The following is a 20,979-nucleotide window of genomic DNA, read 5'->3' on the forward strand; positions in this document are numbered from 1 at the left end:
GGTCCATCACTAAGGTCTGTAGATTTTCTTGAATAAATGCTTCTCTATTTGCTGTATGTCCTTAAAACAAATTCCAGATACTTAAAATGATTGACTTTTTAAAATAATTTTTACCAGTTAAATGGTTATTTCATTGAGGAGAGTATCTCCTGACCTCTTTATCCCACTATTTTAAAAGTCAACTACCATAATCAGGTTTTTTTTTTAAGGCAAAAATAAGTTTTCTTGGTAGTCTTATATTCGTGATTCAAACATATTCAGTGTGTCTCAATTCACTGCAATTATTTGTTTTTTTAAGCTATGCTGCACCTAGGCTGCCGGAGAAGGCAATGGCACCCCACTCCAGTACTCTTGCCTGGAAAATCCCATGGACGGAGGAGCCTGGTAGGCTGCAGTCCACGGGGTCGAGAAGAGTCGGACAGGACTGAGCGACTTCACTTTCACTTTTCACTTTCATGCATTGGAGAAGGAAATGGCAACCCACTTCAGTATTCTTGCCTGGAGAATCCCAGGGACAGAGGAGCCTCGTGGGCTGCCGTCTATGGGGTTGCACAGAGTCGGACACGACTGAAGCGACTTAGCAGCAGCAGCACCTAGGCTGCAGGATCTTAGTTCCCTGACCAGGGATTGAACACAGTGAGAGTTCAGAGTCCTAACCACTAGACTGTGAGGGAATTCCCTGATGCAATTACTTTTACTGATGTTCAAATTATCCCAAATTATTCTTGGCTACAAAGAACTGCTTTAAAAAGTTGCCTTCAGATTTCTTCTGAAGTGACACTAACAGTCACAGAGAACTTTCTTGCTATTACAATACAGGGTACACGACATTCCATAGACCCACAGAATGCTTCTGAAAAACTTAAAAGTCATAGTTACCAGGGAATTCCCTGGCGGTCAAGTGGTTAGGACTCCACAGTCTCACTGTTGAGGACCCAGGGTTCAATCTGTGGTCAGAGAACTAAGATCTCACAAGCTACATGGTGCCACCAAAAAAAAAAAGTCAAGCTTACCAGTATCAAAAGGAACACATAGGACTTCCAAAGAAACAAAGAAGATAAAAGTAAACACTCAAAAGAGAAAAATAAATGTAAAAACCACAAAGCAAATAAAAAATGATCACGCACATGCTCAATCACTAAGTCATGTCCAGCTCTTTGTGACCTCGTGGACTGTAGCCTGCCAATCTCCCCTGTCCATGGGGTTTTCCAGGCAAGAACACTAGGGTGGGTTGCCATTTCCTTCTCTAGGGGATCTTTCCGACCCAGGGATTGAACTTACATCTCCTATGTCTCCTGCATTGACAGGTGGATTCTTTACCACTGTGCCACCAAAAAATGATGAGAAAACAAAGTAGCATAGAAAAATGAAATGAATAATAAAACAAATGTATTAGTGATCATGATAAATATAAATGGAATCTACTCCCTTATTAAAAATTAGTATTCACAAATTGAATTAAAGTTCAATTTTATATAATTTAAATGAAGCACAAGATGAAACAAAAAGATTAATGTAAAGGAAGAGGAAATATATAAACAAATACAAATTAAGAGAAATCTAATATGAAAAATATTAGTAGAATTTGACATTTAAAAAATGACACTGATGAGGTACCATTTCACACCAGTCAGAATGGCTGCGATCCAAAAGTCTACAAATAATAAATGCTGGAGAGGGTGTGGAGAAAAGGGAACCCTCTTACACTGTTGGTGGGAATGCAAACTAGTACAGCCACTATGGAGAACAGTGTGGAGATTCCTTAAAAAACTGGAAATAGAACTGCCTTATGATCCAGCAACCCCACTGCTGGGCATACACACTGAGGAAACCAGAAGGAAGAGACACGTGTACCCCAATGTTCATCGCAGCACTGTTTATAATAGCCAAGACATGGAAGCAACCTAGATGTCCATCAGCAGATGAATGGATAAGAAAGCTGTGGTACATATACACAATGGAGTATTACTCAGCCATTAAAAAGAATACATTTGAATCAGTTCTAATGAGGTGGATGAAACTGGAGCCTATTATACAGAGTGAAGTAAGCCAGAAGGAAAAACATAAATACAGTATACTAACGTATATATATGGAATTTAGAAAGATGGTAACAATAACCCGGTGTACAAGACAGCAAAAGAGACACTGATGTATAGAACAGTCTTATGGACTCTGTGGGAGAGGGAGAGGGTGGGAAGATTTGGGAGAATGGCAATGAAACATGTAAAATATCATGTAGGAAACGAGTTGCCAGTCCAGGTTCGATGCATGATGCTGGATGCTTGGGGCTGGTGCACTGGGACGGCCCAGAGGGATGGTATGGGGAGGGAGGAGGGAGGAGGGTTCGGGATGGGGAACACATGTATACCTGTGGCGGATTCATTTTGATATTTGGCAAAACTAATACAATTATGTAAAGTTTAAAAATAAAATAAAATTGGAAGAATAAAAAAAAAAGAAAAAAGAAAAAAAAAAGAAATAAAAAAAATAAAAAATGACACTGAAATTTAAAAAGAAATTTATACATAGAAGGATAGAGAAACACTAAACAATATGATTACTACCCTGCAAACAAAAGTCCAAGACAGACAGCTTCACTGAGGAATTCTACCAAACATACAGAGAACAACTTATACCTACCTTTATCAAATGATTGCAAAATAACTGAAGAGTGGGAAACAGTGCCAAATTCATATTATGAAGACAATATCACTCTGATACCAAAATCAGACAAACACACTACAAAAAAAAAAAAAAATTATAGGCCAGTATCTTTTACGAATACAGATGTAAAAATCCTCAAAAATATTAGCAAAATGAATTCAACAACGTGATATAGCACATTAACAAAAGGAAAGACAAAAACCAAATAATCATCTCAACAGATGCAGAAAAAGCATTTGACAAAATTGAATATCCATTCCTGATAAAAATTCTCACCAAAATGGGTATAGAAGGAACATAAGGAAAGCCGTTTACAACAAACCCACAGCCAACATAATACTCAGCAGTGAAAAGCTGAAAGCCTTCCTTCTAAGTTCAGGAACAACACAAGGATGCCCACTCTTGCCACTTCTATTCAGCATAGTATTGGAAGTTCCAGCTACAATAATCAGAAAAGAAACTACAGGTATCCAAATTGGAAGGTTAGAGGTAAAACTTGTCACTATTTGCAGATGCCATGATATATGTAGAGAGAACCCTAAAGTCTCCACACAAAATCTATTAGAGCTAACAAATGAATTTAGCAAGAGAGCAGGATAAAAAATTAATTCACAGAAATCTGCTGCATTTCTTTATACAAATAATGAAGTGTCAAAAAGAAAGTAAAAAAAATCAAATTTAAAATCACATTAAAAAAAAATCAAATACCTACCAATAAACTTAACCAAGGAGGTGAAAGACTTCTACACTTAAAAAGATAAAACACTGATAAAGGAAACGGAAGATGATTCAAAGAAATTGAAAGCAACCCCATGCTCTTGGATTGGAAGAATTAATACTGTTAAAATGGTCACACTACCTCCAAGCAATCTACAGATGTAATGCAATCCATGTCAAAATACTCATGACATTTTCCAAAGAAATAGAAAAACTACTCCTTAAAGTTATATGGAACCACAAAATGCCCAGAATTGCCAAAGCAAGTCGGAGGAAAAAGAACAAAGTTGAGGACTTCCCTGGCAGTCCAGTGGTTAAGACTCCGCCCTTCCACTGCAGGGGGCATGGGTTCGATCCCTGGTCAGGGAACTAAGATCTTGCATGCCACACTGTGCAGTGCCTGTTCCCCACCAAAACAGAACAAAGCTGGAGGCATAACCCTCCCAGACTTTAGACTATATTACAAAACTACAGTAACCAAATAGTGTGGTCTTGGAAAAAAGCAGACATATAGATCAATGGAACAGAATAGAGAGCCTAGAAATAAACCCACATCCCTACAATTAATTAATCTATGACAAAGAAGTCAAGACTATACAATGGAGAAAAGAGAACCTCTAAAACAAGTGGTGCTGAGAAAGCTGGACAGCTACATGAAAATAAAGAAATTAGAATACTCCCTTATACCATATACAAATATAAACTCAAAATGGTTTAAAAACCTACGTATAAGACATGACTACATCAAACTCCTAGAAAAGAACATAGGCAAAACATTCTCTGACATAAATCATAGCAGTATTTTCTTAGATCTGTCTCTCAAGGCAAAAGAAACAAAAGCAAAAATAAATGGGATCTGCTACTGCTAAGTCGATTCAGTCATGTCCGACTCTGTGTGACCCCATGGACTGCAGCCTACCAGGCTCCTCCGTCCATGGGATTTTCCAGGCAAGAGTACTGGAGTGGGTTGCCATTGCCTTCTCCAAAATGGGATCTAACCAAACTTAAAAGCTTTAGCATAGCAAAGGAAACGATCAACGAAATGAAAAGACAACTTGTGGAATGGGAGAAAGTATTTGCAAACAATGCTTTTGACAAGGAGTTACTATACAAAATAAATGAATAGTTCATACAGTTCAATGTCAAAAAAATCAAACAACCCAGTCAAAAAATCAGCAGAAGACTTAAATAGACATTTCTCAAAAGACACAGAGATGGCCAACAGGCACATGAAAAGGTGTTCAACATTGCTAATCATTAGAGAGATGCAAATCAAAACTACAATGAGGTATCACCTCACACCAGTCAGAATAGCCACCATTAAAAGGTCTACAAATAAATAAATGCTGAAGAGGGTGTGGAGAAAAAGGAAACTTCCTACACTGTTAGTGGGAATATAAACTGGTGCAGTCAGTAAAAGAAAACAGAATGGAGGTTTCTTAATAAACTAAAAATTGAGCTAGCATATCATCTAGCAATCCCACTCTTGAATATATATCTGAAAAAAATGAAAACTCTAATTCAAAAAGATATATGTACCCCAATGTTCATAGCAGCACAATTTATAATATCCAGGACATGGAAACAACTCAAGTGCCAATCAACAGATGATTGGCTTAACATGCGGTATATACAGACAATGGAGTATAACAGGCATAAAAAAGAATAAAATATTGCCATTTGCAGCAATATTTTGAGGAGGAAATGGCAACCCACTCCAGTATTCCCACCTGGAAAATTCCGAGGACAGAGGAGCCTTGTAGGCTACAGTCCACGGGGCGGCAAAAGAGTTGGACATGACTTAGTAACTAAACAATAGGGAATCATATTCAAAACCTTGTAATACTTGTAATGGAATACAACCTGAAAAAAAACTGCATCACTTCGTGTCCTGTAATCATAGGACCCTAAAATGAGAAAAACTTAAAAATGTACAGTTTATTACAGGGAAAGCACACACTCTGTATAGCAAGGGTATGAAAGTCAAAATATACATCACAGGGACTTCTCTGGTGGTCCAGTGGCTAAGATTCCACACTCCCAATGCATGGGGTCCAGATTCAATCCCTGGTCAGGGAACTAGATCCCACATGCTACAACTAAGAGTTTGAATGCTGCAACTAAAGATCCCAAATGCTGCAACTAAGACCTGGCACAGCCAGATAAATAAATAAAAATAAATATTAAAAAATACATCACAGTGTATGATTCATAGCAGGGGTCTAGAAAGAACAAGTGTAGGGTTCCATTGTTTTTCCCCCTCTGGTCCCACCAGATGTTTTGTACTCATTTTGTATCTTCCTGCCCCAGTGCCTAGAATCAGCCATTTCTTCAAGGAGCCCTGATTCCATTTATGGGAGAATGGTGTTTAGAAACAAAGATCTGGATGAGAGGTGTGCTTCCTACTTTTGGGGTGTAACTGTTTCTAGGCCATTTCAGCAGCCAGAGCCAGAAAATATATCTAAGTATACTATCTGATATTTATAGACCTATCTATATTTCTGTATCTATTTACCAACTGGAGTACAATATTTATGTATAGCTCTTTTTGTTGACAGTCTTACATTAGTTAAAACATGGGCTTTTAAAAACAATATATTGACAAACATTATTATACTAGTTTCAGGTATGTAACATAATGACTCAATATAAGTATATATTGCAAAATGATTCCCACAATAAGTCTAGTTAACATCCATCACTATACATAATTACAGAATCTTTTTTCTTGTGATGAGAACTTTTAAGATCGACTCTCTTAGCAACTTTCAAATATGAAATATAGTACTGAACTATTGTTAAATGAAGCACAAAATGATTCATGTAAATGAAGTGGAAATATATAAAACAAATGCAAATTAAGAGAAATCAAAGATAAAAATACATTAATAGATTGGGCTTCCTTGGCGGCTTAGTGGTAAAAAATCTGCCTGCCAGTGCAGGGGACATGGGTTTGATCCCTGGTCTGGGGAGGTTCCACATGCCACAAGGCAAGTAAGTCTGTGCGCCACAACTACTCTAGAGCCTGTGAGACACAACTACTGAGACCAGGTCCCACAGCTACTGAAGCCTGAGCCCTAGAGCCCATGCTCCACAACAAGAGAAGCTACCTCAATAAGAAACCCGTGCAATGCAACAAAGAGTGGCCCCGCTTGCCACAACTAGAGAAAGCCTGTGTGCAGCAACGAAGACCCAGCACAGCAATAAATACATAAATAAAACAGCGATATGGAAAGACATCCATGTCCTAATCCCCACAGGGATTTTGCAGATGTGACTAAATTAAAAATCTCGTGATTGAGAGACTACCCTGGATTATCCAGGTGGGTCCTAAATGTAATCACAAGGGTCCTTAAAGAGGGCAGCAAGAAAGTCAAAGGAGATAGTAGGAGACCTGAGAATGGAAGCAAAGGGTTGGAGTGATGTGAGGAAGGAGTCACAAGCTGAGGAAAACAGGCTGCCTCCGGAAGCTAGAAAAGTCATGGAAAATGAATTCTTCTCTAGAGGTTCAAGAAGAAACCAGCCCTACAACACCTTGACTTTATTTAGCCTAGTGAAACTGATTTCAAATTTCTGGCCTCCAGAATTGTAAGAGAATAAATTTGTGTTAAATTTTTGTAGCAGCAATAGGAAACTAATACACCTATCTTTAGTTTTGCCTTTTTCAAAATGCCATATGAGGACTTCCCTGGTAGTACAGTGGATGGGCATCCGCCTGCCAATGCAGGGGACATGGGTTGGAGACCTGTCCGGGAAGATCCTACATGCCATGGGGCAACTAAGCCGTGAACCATAACTGCTGAGCCCAAGTGCTGCAACTATGGAAGCCTGTATGCCCTGGCACCCATGCTTTGCAACAGAAGAGGCCACTGCCGTGAGAAGCCCATGCTTCACAACTGGGGAGTAGCCTCCACTCTCCACAGTTATAGAAAAAAACCCTTGTACAGCAACAAAGACCCAGTGCAACCAAAAAAAAAAAAAGCCATATCAATAGAATCATACAGTACTTTTGGGTCTTTGGAGTCTGGCTTCTTTTGCTTGGCAAAATGAATTTAAGATTCACCAATGTTTATATTATACATACTTTACCACAAAAAGAAAGATTCATTCATTTTGTTGAGTGAATCAATGGATCTTTCCTTCTTATTACTGACTAGTATTCCATTGTATGCATGCACCAGTTTGTTTATGGGTTTCCCAGGTGGCCAAAGTGGTAAAGAATCTGTCAGCCAAGCAGGAGACATGGGTTTGATCCCTGGGTCGGAAAGATCCCCTGCAGAAGGAAATGGCAACCCACTCCAGTATTCTTGCCTGGGAAATCCCATGAACAGAAGAACCTGATGGGCTACAGTCCATGCGGTCACAAAGAGGCAGACATGACTTAGCAACTAAACAGCAGCAGCAATCAGTTTGTTTATCCATTCACCTGCAGAAGGACATCTGGTTGTTTCCAGTGTTTGATAATGATGCTATAAATATTTGCATACACGTTTGTGTGTGTACATAAATATTCATTTCACTTGACTATTAAAACCAACTCATAGGTATTCATAGCTTTTAGGACATGGAGATGTAGATTTAAATAGCATTACCAGGGAAACATATTACTAAATAATACAAACAAACAAAAAAACCAGGCTTTTAAGGCCAAGGTTACTTTCACAGAATAAGCCATAAGTTCTCAGTTCCAGATGTCTTACAAGACCCCTTTGTTAGACATAACATTTTAAGGACATCTTAAGAAACCAGAATATTGTCTTCTTATTCTGTTGCTGGGATTTCTTACAACAGCAGTTAGGAGGGCCTATGATTTTTTCAGACTAAATGCTGAAATTTCATTATTTAGAACTATGAGAAATAAGGACAATTCTAAGAAGATTAAACTTACTATGGAAAAGAAAGGGGCAAAACAGAATTACAAACAATTGGAATAGGAACATATAATGTTATCTATCTACGGTGTAAATAGAAAAAACCTAACAACAAATATTTGAATTTCTGATTTACAATATTGGCAATCCATTCACTCCTCGTCCTTAGTATTGTTTGCTATGAAACTTTGTCAAATGGTTTCATGAAGTCATTAAAATGTACCTGTTCTTTTTCCAACAGATATGCAGTGACACTTCTGCCAAGGGAGTTTTGCCTGAATAGAGAAAAAAATAAGACATTCAAATGTAGAAGTGGCAACATTTTCCCCTAAGGCACCAAAGCCACAGAGGAAGAACTCTGAATTGCAACACTCAATGCAAAATCAGGTTCATGTCACATAATCTGCAAAAGGTTTATAAAACCAACTGCAAAGCATTTAACAAATATTTGTCAGGGTATGGGATTTTCTCCTATTTACAAGCTAACAAATTAGCCTGTTAACATTTCCTGGATGCCAGCAGCACAGTAAGCAGTAGCAGCACCATCAGCATATTTGTGTGGGTTCCCCACAGCCCTAAGCCCAAAAAGAGGCCATGCAGAGGGGCCAGGTGGTCATACTATGTACACAACGCATGTCTGCATCACAGCCAAAGGACACCGGCCGTGGGGAATTGACATCTTATATAGCAAGCTTGCTCTTTACCCCAGAAGGAAATATCACCTCCCCCCTCAAGGCAGCTCCTTGCACATACAGCCCAGAGAAATGAGTCAGGTAAAGTGGTCAGGGCCTTGCATTCTTGGCACATACAGCAAGAATAAGCAGGGACACTCTGGGCTGTGTCAGATTGTATCTCCCAATTATACTATGCCCAGAGAGAAAAGAGGCCATCTCTCCTCCCACTTGAAGTGAACAGTAAGACGTACTGCCCACAGTTTTGCCCCTAGAAATACCTTCTGCCTTTGGCTGGGCAGCAAACTGCAAAAACCAGGCCTGTGCTTTTTCTCTGTTAACCAGTCATAGAGAACTCTCGGGAAGCCATAAATGTGGATTAAGTGAGAAATGAATTGATAGGATCAAGTACCATAGGAGTTTAAGACACCTCTCCAGGCAGTTTACTGGTGCCTTCTGACTAGCCTGGACTCAATCGTATATATAACATTATCATTTTCAAACAGAATACTGGTGTCATATCCAACTTTATGCTTCCATGGATTAGATAACATCTCGTTTCTAGTGGTCCTTTCAAGTGCCATATCTCACTCTCCTTTTGCCTTCCAAATCTCCTGTCCATGCTCTCGAATGAGTGAACCTACGCAGAAGCCAGAGAGCAAGGAAATCTATTGATCCAATCCCTTCCCAGGGTACAGCAGAGGCAGAGAGGGCGGAGTGAATCTGGAAGGGCAATGGAAGATATCCAGCACAGCCCATAAATGGCATTGATGTCATTGGTGTGATTTTCTAAAACCTTAAACCATTCTTGGTAAGGTTCCAAACAAAACAACACATACTCCTTTCAATTTACACAGTAGTTCCGTTCCTGGAAAATTCCAGGATATTAAAACTGCTCAAAAAATACTTTGAGTTATGCTCGCTTCAGCAGCAGTATACTAAGATTAAAATTACACAGAGAGGATAAGCATGGCCCCTGCACAGAATGACATGCACATTTGTGAAAGCATCCCATATTTTTAAAAGTAAATTTTAGAAAAAAAGTACTTTAACTTTACATGTAAATAAGGTTAGGCTTAGGCTTGGACAACCACAGATAGGTTTTTCATACACATGGATGGCTAGAGGGACATTCAAAAATTATGTAAAACGGAGGAACATTCATCCCTGTACAAATGTCACAGACACTGAAGGACACATGACATTCTTGGCTCCTGCCCTCTAACTGCCAGGAGATCCCTGCCAGGGGATTCCTGTCAATCACTGTAACAACCAAAATAGCCCCATGTGTTTTCAAAGTATACCCTTGATGGCACTGCCCCCGGGGAGACCCACTCTCCTAAGGCGAAACATTCATCCTTACAGAATTTGAGTTTGATACTTCACCCCTTAGTGGCTGGGGGAGACAACAAATGAAAGAAATGACTTCTCGATTCATGGCTCCTTGTTCAGTCCGATATACAGAAGTCTCTGACCCAGCTACCAAACACTTGCTGCAATTTCTAGCAACATGGAATTGTGAACTTGAATTTTATGATTTGGTATAAATAAAAAGTAAGAAAATAAATGGATGCAAAGCTCAAACTTCACATGCAGCCAGGTAAAGTTTATAAATAACCACATTCGTGTCACTTGAAATTAAACTAACATTTTTCTACTTTTAACTTACATATTTTTTTTTAGTTTTGTTTCTTTTTTCGGCTGCACTGTGGTGCATGTGGGGTCTTAGTTTCTCCACCAGGGGTCTAACTTGCATCCTCTGCTTGGGAGCATGGAGTCTTAACCCCTGGACCACCAGGTAAGTCCTTTAACTTACACATTTTAAGTAACACACACATGTTATATAAAATTACAAAATCTAGACAAAAAAATAAAAAGTAAAAACATCATACTCTGTGGCAAACAGAATAATGGCCCTCCTCAAAGATGTCCCTGACCTTATCCCTGGAACCATTTACATGGCAAAAGGGATTCTGCAGATGTGACTAAGTGAAGGATTTTTTTTTAATCAGAGGATAATTGCTTTGCAATTTTGGTTGATTTCTGCTATACAACAACATGAATCAGCTATATGCGTACATAAATTCCCTCCCCCTTGAGCCTCCCTCCCACTCTACCCCCACCATAAGTGAAAGATCTTGAAATGGAGAGATTACCCTGAATGATCCATGTGCACTCAATGTAATCACAAGGATTCTTAGAAAAGGGAAGGAGGGGAATCAGAAGGCCTCATAAACCTATAAGAGAATAAGTTTGTATTGTTTTAAGCTACTAATTTGTTTCAGAAATAAGAAGAAATTCATAAACACCCCCTGCCAGCCGTCACAGAGATCCACCACTGTTAACACCTCAGTGCCTGTACTTGAAGAGATTTTCCTACATTATTATGTGTATGTGTGTGTGTACTTTTTGCAAGGATGTATCACAGTGTGCACGCTATTTTATAACCTCCTTTTTTAAGTCAACAAACTCCATCTTTCCATTTCATCAAATACCTAAACCATATTAAAAATTTCCCAAATAACATAAAAAACAAAAAATCAGTTGTTTCATCCAAATCATGATCTGTTCAAGGACCACCCACAGCATTTAATTTTTAGGTATCTTTTGTTATGATGTTGACTATTGAAGAGATGGTCCTACAGTTGTTCAGAGCAACCTGCCACCTTCTGAGTTTGTTTAGTTTCTCTATTTTGAACATCATTATCAAATCATGGGTTTTCACAGAACTCATTTGTTTCCATTAATTGCCACCATTAGTCTTCATAATGTTCTGAATGTTATGACTGTGGCCAGTGGGACATAACCCCACTGATTTTTGAGAACATTATGGATTGTGAGCATAAAAGATGTCCCTAGATCTCCTTGTACTTTCCCTGTCCCAGCCCTGCAGTAAGCTCTTTCTCCAAAAGGACCCAGCTTCCCTTTAAGGGGAATGGTCTTCAGAAGCTACAACCTGAGCACGAGGGAGTGTTCATTAGTACTGAGGTGACATTGCTTTTAGGTCATTTTAATGGACAGAGCTAAAAAAAAAATACATAATTGTGGCAGACAGACTTTATGGTGCCACTGTGATCCCTGTCTTCTGGTGTTCATACCTTTATGTAGCTACCTTCTCCGAAAAGTGGGAAGAACTATGACTTGCTTCTGGTCAGTAGTAGGTGCTAAAGGTGAAAGGATGCACATGATCATATATATATACATATATGACTATAGTATGTATGACTAACACCAGTCTTGCAAGGACACTATCTCCCTTGCTGGTTTTAAAGAAGCCAGCTGCCATGTTGTGAGCTGCTTATGGAGAAGGCCACTTGGGTAAGGAACTAAGAACAGCCTTTGGCTGAGAGCCAGCAAGAAACTGAGGCCCTCAGTCCAGCAGCCTACAAAGAATGAAAGGCTGCCAACAAACATGTGAGGTTGGAAGCAGATGTGACCGCAGTCCTGGCTGACACCTCGATTGCAGCTTTTTAGTCCCTGAAGCAGGGCATCTAACTAAGCTATGCCCAGACTCCTGACCCACAGAAAGTGTAATATAATAAATGTATCTTGCATTAAGCCTCTAAGTTGGTGGAAATATTGTTATGTATAATAGATAACTAGCACACTATTTAATCATGGATATACATGAATATTTTCAATTCCATTTTAATATCTCAATGTTTTCCTCAATTTCTTGGATTTTATCCTAATATTTTTACCAATAATGGAACCACTAGTCCTATCCTCTGGAGGACTGCACACTAAATTGTGAATGAAAAACTGAAAATGAGGGATCTCCTTTCCATTCTTCCTCTCTTCCAATGGGAAAATTTATTCACTCATATTTTTTTTCTTATGGCCTTACTCATCAAGTAAACTAATACTTTTAGCCCTGGGATTCCTTTAAATTGTTACTACAAATTATAATATTTCCTGTAAATATAGTACTTTATGGTTTAAAACAAATTTGCTCATGTATAAGTTTCTATAATAAATTTTGGAATAGCATTCAATTAACAGCCATTTGATTTAGGTAAAATTATCATACAAATTATCTACTTCTCCCTAACGATGTTTATTTCCCCAAACAAGGTATATCTTCTCTTCAAAAAACAGAGTTTTAACAATTAATACACTGTTTGATTCTTCATATTTTTAACTCACATATTAAATAAAAATTCAAAGTCCAAACTCTGAACAAATACTTATGATAAATAAAGAGGTCCCTAATCTAAACCAATCACTTCTTTCTTGGAATATTTAGTAACAAATACTTAATTCATAAAATTATACAAGCACATTTATATTTCTATTATTTTTGCTCAAAAATTAAATGCTGTCAAATGTCTTCTTGAAATGATGTTATTTGTTGTTATTGTTCAGTCACTCAGTCGTGTCCAACTCTTTGCAACCCCATGGACTGCAGAACGCCAGCCTTCCCTGTCCTTCACTATCTCCCGGAATTTGTTCAAACTCATGTCCATTGAGTGGGTGATGCCATCCAACCATGTCATCCTCTGTCATCCCCTTCTCCTCCTGCCTTCAATCTTTCCCAGCATCAGGGTCTTTTCTAATGAGTTGGCTCTTTGCATCAGGTGGCCAAAATATTGGAGTTTCAGCTTCAGCATCAGCCTTTCCAATGAATATTCAGGGGTGATTTCCTTTATGATTGACTGGTTGGATCTCCTTGCTGTCCAAGGGACTCTCAAGAGTCTTCTCCAGCACTACAGTTCAAAGGCATCAATTCTTTGGTGCTCAGCCTTTTTTATTGTTCAGCTCTCACATCTGTGCATGACTATTGGAAAAACCATAGCTTTGACTCTATGACCTTGTAGGCAAAGTAATGTCTCTGCTTTTTTTTTTTTTAAATCTAGGTTTGTCATTGCTTTTCTTCCAAGGAGCAAATGTCTTTTGGATTCATTTTGAATACTTGTCGATTACTTTCAGGTTCAACACAATATGTTATAGAATAATTCATCCTGACAAAATAACATTTCCCAAAAGTACTATTTCCAGTAACAATTTCTCTGCTGAATAAAATTGACAGCAAATATTGTAAAATATCTCACAACCACTTGGCACACGGATCAATATTACCATAACATATTTTAAATAAAGTAGCAGTACTGGCTTTATAAAAGCTTGAGGAACAAGTTTCTCCTGACTAAAAATACCATACCCACCAAGAAAAAAATTGTTATTTAAATCAAAGACCTTTCTGGCACAGCTTCACATGTTCCTTAAAACACTCTTTTACATCATGAAATTTTTATCTGGATTAATAATGCACTGAAGAGGCTAAAGCTGAAACTCCAATACTTTGGCTACCTGATGTGAAGAACTGACTCCTTAGAAAAGACCCTGATGCTGGGAATGATTGAAGGCAGGAGGAGAAGGAGATGACAGAAGATGAGATGGTTGGATGGTATCACCGACTCAATGGACACGAGTTTGAGCAAGTTCCAGGAGTTGGTGATGGACAGGGAAGCCTGGCATGTAGTAGTCCCTGGAGTTGCAAAGAGTCAGACGCGATTGAGCAACTAAACTGAACTAACTGAAGAGGCTAACCTTGAGAAAAGGGTATGGGTTTTACTTATCTCTGTTCCCTAGTCTGGTATAGAAACTGGCATATTAACTTAATTAACATTACATAAATGAATGGATAGTTGGGGGAAGGAAGGAAGGCAGGCAAATGATCCAATGAGATGGCCTTAAATGACTTTAAGTTACTCTGAAATATATTTAAACACCTTAAAAGGGATAAAGAAATACAAAACAAGGACTGAAGGAAGCTAGCCAAAACCTTAGTGAAAGCTGCAGATTTCCATGAGTCAGTTAAATAGGGATTAATAGGCTATAAACCCAGAAATGAGGATTATGTGGTCTATAGATACAACTCTTACTCTGAAATTTTGGAATCCATGTTATTTTATCTATAAAAGGGGAATTAGTCTAGCCTTTGAGACCACAATCCACAGCCCAGATCTCACAACCTAGCCAGTGTCTGGCCAACAACAACCTCTGTCAAGTGACAATGATCGCAAAAGAGCACAGGTTTAACAGGGGCAATACTGCCCTCTAGGGAGAATTTTGGAAGTTTGTGGGTATTTTTTCTTGACACATTGAAGTGAAGCTGCAAAACATTAATGATAAAGGGGATCTTAAAAGTCACAAGAGAAAAAAAAAACCACTAAGAAATGAAAATCAGAATACCAGAAGACTTTGTATCAGCCAACAACTGATACCAGAAGACAGTGGCATTATATTTTCAAACTGAAAAAGGGAAATTATTAGTAATGTAGGATTTTATACCTAGGTAAATTACCATTGTAAAGGCGAAATAGAGACATTTACAGACATACAAAGAAGTAATTTACCACTCACAGGCTTTCACTAAAAGAAACACTGTGGATGTACCAATTTCTGGTACCAGACAAGAAAAGAGTAAGCCCACAAAAATCTCTCTCTTCCACTTGAAACAACTAAAATTTCTGGGGGTAAAAACAGAACACAACAAGCAACTACTTGAGAATCCTGAAAAGTAAGCAAAGGAGGTGAATTGAGAAAAGAACTAAAAACTTTAGGAAGTGACTCATACAGGGGTGAGTTACCAAATTTTTACCTACATTCTGTCCCAACACTGATCAGAAGGAAAGTCTCTAGCAGAGCTACCATAGACAGTACAAGGAGAAAAAAAATCCAAGGAACCCCATAGTTTGGGCCAGAGGTCTGAGAAAATGTGCCCCTCAAAGCTGGAGACTGTAGAAGGAATCACTGTAAAAAATTCTCACCCATCAGAGGACTTTAACAGGACCCAGATTGTTACTTTAGGTTCAAAATATTCAGTATACAATCCAAAATTACTTGACATACTAAGAATTAAGAAAATGTGACTAATTGCCAAGGGAAAAGACATTCAACGGTTGACAAATCCAAGATGATTCAGATGTTGAAATTGACAAAAACTTTAAAGCTGTTATAATTATGCTCTGTGAGGTAAACACACCCTTCAAATAAATAAAAAGATAGTTCACAGCACAGTAAAAAGAAACTATAAAAACTAACCATTGGAAATTTTAGATGACAAAAATACAATATATGAAATTAAAAATTCACAGGATAAGTTTAATAGAAGTAAATGTGTAATACATATATTATATAATATATATATGTATAAAGTCATTTTATATATATAATCACATATTTACTTCTATTGAGCTCATCTCGTGCATTATGTTCATATAAAATGAGGATTATATGGGATATATTCTTACTTTAAAGTTTTGGAATCCATATTGTTTTGTCTATAAAAAGGGGATTAGTCTAGTCTTTGAGCACATGAGAAATTGGAGATCTACAGCCCAGATCTCACAACCCAGCCAGTCTCTGGCCAAACAGCAACCTCAATCAAATGAGATAGCAATTACCTCAAAAGTGCTATGGGCTCAATGGGGGCAATACTGCCCTCTAGGGGTCATTTTGGAAGTTAGTGGGTACTTTTTCTTTTTTTGATACGTTGGCATCAAACTGCAAAACATTAGTGATAAAGATATATATATATATATATGGTGAGAGAACGATTGATTTTAAAGAACTGGCTAATGCATTAGTGTGTGTGTGTGTGCTCAGTCATTTTCTGCTCTTTTCAACCCCATGGACTAAAACCTGCCAGGCTTCTGTCTGTGGAAATTTCCAAGCAAGAACACTGAAGTGGGTTGCCATTTCCTCCTCTATGGGATCTTCCCGACTCAAGGATTGAAACCATGTCTCCTGCACTGGCAGGTGGATTCTTTACCATCTGCACTGCCTGGGAAGCCCAGGGAGGCTGCGAAAACCAAAATCTTCAGAGCACAAGAGGAGGCTGGAGACCCAAGGAAAAATTGATGTCACAGTCTTGAGTCCAAAAGCAGTCTAGAAGCAGAATTCTTTCTCCTTAAGAGAGGGAAATCTTTTCTCTTGAGGCCTTCAACTAATTAAATAAAGCCCACCCACATAATAAAGGATAACCTACTTTATTCAGAGTCTGCTTATTTAAATGTTAACATATTTTAAAATATCTTCACAGCAACATCTAAACCAGTTTTTGACCAAACACTGGGTACCATAACCTAGCCAAGTTGACACATAAAAGTAACCATTACAGATGGCAAAGGAAACAATTAGTGAGATTGACAATAGATTAACAGAAATTATCCAATCAAAAAAATGGAAAGAAAGAAAACTGAAGAAATTTAACAGAACTTCAGAACTGTGAAAAAATACCAAAGAGTGTGTGTATACCACTTGTACCACTGGAGTCCCAGAAAAGCAGAAAGAGATTAGTACAGAAAAAATATTTGAAGAAATAATGGTTGAAAATTCTCCAGATTTGGAGAAAGACATAAATATATAAAGATAAGGAAAAACCCACAACAAGATAAACTGACCAACAAAAAATTCTGTTCATTCTTCTCTATTACATATAGAACATTTATAAAGAATGATCAGATATAAATGACAAATGAAGTCTCAACAAATTTCAAAGCATCAGTATTAGCCTTAACTCTGATGGAAAACAACTATAAAAAGAAATTTTAAAAAATTTAGAAGTCAAAAAAAAATTTAGCCAATTATAACTCAATTAAGCTGAAAAAATGTTTAGAATGCTACAGTGCTGCTAAATGACTCATAGGTTTAACAGTAAATCTTGATTTGGCAAAGGATTCTTAGGTATGACAGCAGAACCATGAGCAACAAAAGAGAACAGATAAACTGGACTTTATGAAAATGAAAACCTTTTATGCTTCAAAAGATACCATCAAGAAAATGCAAAAACTCAAAGAATGGGAGAATGTATTTGCAAATCATAAATCTGATAAGAGCTTTGTAACCAGACTATATAAAGAACTATTACAACACAATAATATGAAGACAATCCACTTTTTAAAATGAGCAAATGATATGAATAGACATTTCTCTAAGGAAGATATACAAATGGCCAATAAATATACGAAAAGATGCTCAACATCACTCATTATTAGAGAAATGCAAATCAAAACTACAATGAGGTATCAGCTCACACCAGTCAGAATGGCCATCATCAAAAATCTACAACAAATAAATACTGGAGAGGATGTGGAGAAAAGGGAACCCTCCTGCAAGGTTGGTGGGAATGAAAATTGATACAGCCATTATGGAGACCATTATGGAGGTTCTTTAAAAAACTAGGGATAAATCTACCATATGACCCAGCAATCCCACTTACTGGGCATATACCCTGAAAAAAACCACAATTCTAAAAGACACATGCACCTCAGTGTTCACTGCAGCACTATTTACAATAGCCAGGACATGGAAGCAAGCTAGATGTCTATCAACAGATGAATGGATAAAGAAGATGTGGTACACAAAGGAATATTACTCAGCCATAAAAAGGAACGAATTTGAGTAAATTATAGTGAGGTAGATGAACTAGGGCCTCTGACACAGGGTGAAGTAAGTCAGAAAGAGAAAAACAAGTACCGTATATTAATGCATATATATGGAATCTAGAAAAATGGTACTGATGAACCTAGTAGAGAAAGGACTTGTGGACACAGTGGGGGAAGTTAGGATGGGATGAATTGAGAAGGTAGCATTGACATATATACACTATCATGTGTAAAACAGTTGGAAATTGCTGTATAACACAGGGAGCCCAGCCTGGTTCTCTGTGATAACCTAGATGGGTAGGATAGGGGGAGGGGAGGGAGGCTCAACAAGGAGGGGATATATATATATATGACTGATTCGCATTGTTATATGGCAGAAACCAACATAATATTGTAAAGCAAGTTTCCTCCAATGAAAAAATAAATAAAACAAACAAAAATGGGTAGAGGAGCTGAACAGACATTTTTCCAAAGAGGACGTATAGATGGCTAATAGGCCCATGAAATGATGTTCACCATCATCAATTATTACAGAAATGCAGATCAAAACCACAATGAGATATCATCTCACATCTATCAGAATGGCAAGAAACAATAAGTACTAGCAAAGGTGTTAGGAAAAAGGAGCCCATGTACACTGTTAGTAAGAATGTAGACTGGCACTGCCATTATGGAAAAAAAGATGGAGATTGCTCAAAAAATTAAGAATAGGACTATCACATGATCTGGCTATCCAACTTCTGGTTATTTATCCAAAGAATACAAGAATACTAATTTGAAAAGATATATGAACCCCTATGTACATCACAGCATTATTTACAATAGTCAAGATATGAAAACAACCTAAGCACCCATCAATGGACAAACGACATGATACACACACACATATATGACAGTGGAATACTCCTCAGCCATAAAAGTATGAAATCTTGCTATATGCGAGAACATGGATGGACCTTGAGGGTATCATGCAAAGTGAAATAAGTCAGATGGAGAAAGACAAATACCACATGATTTCAGACATGTGGAATAAAAAAAAAAAACTAAATATATGAACAAACCAAACAAAAACAAACACATAGATACGGAGAACAGAGTATTGTTGACCGAAGGGGAAGAGTGTAAGGACGAGATGGATAAAGGGGGTCAACTATATGGTGATGAAAGAAAACTAAATTTTTGGTAGTGAGTACACTATAGTGTATACAGAAGTTGAAATATAATGTATACATGAAACTCATATAATGTTATAAACCAATGTTACCTCAGTAAAGAATAGCATGGAAAAAAAGTTCAACATCATTAGCCATGAGGGAATGCAAATCAAAACAAAACTGGGATACCACTTCTCACCCACCAGGATCACTAGAATCAAAAAGCCTTAACAAGCTACAGGAACTCTCTCATTCATTGCAGGTGAGAATGTAAAACGCACAGTCACTCTGGAAGACACTTTGGCAGTTTCATACAAAACTAAACACACTCTTACCATACGATCCAGCAATTTCTCTCCTCAGTATTTACCCAAATTAATCAAAAACTTATGCTCACACACAAAAAATCTGCACATGAGTATCCACAGCAGTTTTATTCATAATTGCCAAAATCTGGAAACAATCAAGACATCCTTCAATAAATGAATGAATAAACAAAGTGTTACATTCACACAATGGAATATTATTCAGTGATAAAAAGAAATAATCTATCAAGCCAGGAAGACATGGAGGAACTTTAAATACATATTGCTGAAGTGAAGGATGCTAACCTGAAAAAGTTATATACTGTACTATTCCAACTATGACATTCTAGAAAAGGCAAAACTATGGAGAGTGTAAAAAGATCAGTGGTTGCCAGGGGATGGAGGGGACAGAGGAAAAGAAGAATGAGTAGTGGAGCAAGGGGATTTTTAGGGTAGTAAACTATTCTGTATGATAGCATAACGGCAGATATATGTAATTATACAATTGTCAAAACCCATATAATGTATAACAAAAAGAGTGAGTCATAAAGCATGCTGCTGCTGCTGCTGCTAAGTCGCTTCAGTCGTGTCCGACTCTGTGCGACCCCATAGACGGCAGCCCACCAGGCTCTGCCATCCTTGGGATTCTCCAGGCAAAAACACTGGAGTGGGTTGCCATTTCCTTCTCCAATGCATGAAAGTGAAAAGTGAAAGTGAAGTCACTCAGTCATGTCCGACTCCTAGCGACTCCATGGAATGCAGCCCACCAGGCTCCTCCGTCCACGGGATTTTCCAGGCAAGAGTGCTGGAGTGGGGTGCCATTGCCTTCTCCAATCATAAAGCATAGACTTCAGTTAAAACCAACCTGTTGTAAACAATGTAAAATTATGACCCAGTAATTCCATACCTAGGTATATACTGAAGACAAACAAAAACATATGTCTGCACAAAAACTTGCATACAAGTTTATAGCAACATTGTTCAAGTGAGCCAGAAGGTGGAAACCCAAATGTCCATCAACAGATGAATGAATAAACAAAATGTGTCATGTTCATACAACAGGAAGTTATTCAACAATAAAGAGGAGTTAAGTACTTACTGATAGGTACTACAACATGGATGACCTTGAAAACATGCTAAATGAAAGAAGTTGGTCACCAAAGTCCACATATTATGACTCTAGTCATATGAAAGTTTAGAATAT

The 20,979-nt window shown here is 37.8% G+C and overlaps 1 non-coding gene across 1 annotated transcript; it reads left to right on the forward strand.

Annotated features, from left to right (window-relative positions):
- Positions 1-9,840: 9,840 nt before the first annotated feature.
- Positions 9,841-9,945, forward strand: LOC112445227 (U6 spliceosomal RNA). The gene has a single exon (XR_003033596.1). It is a non-coding gene; the product is annotated as a U6 spliceosomal RNA (small nuclear RNA).
- Positions 9,946-20,979: the final 11,034 nt, after the last annotated feature.

The sequence above is a fragment of the Bos taurus genome, chromosome X (genome assembly GCF_002263795.3).
Source record: "Bos taurus isolate L1 Dominette 01449 registration number 42190680 breed Hereford chromosome X, ARS-UCD2.0, whole genome shotgun sequence".
Classification (NCBI taxonomy): domain Eukaryota; kingdom Metazoa; phylum Chordata; class Mammalia; order Artiodactyla; family Bovidae; genus Bos; species Bos taurus.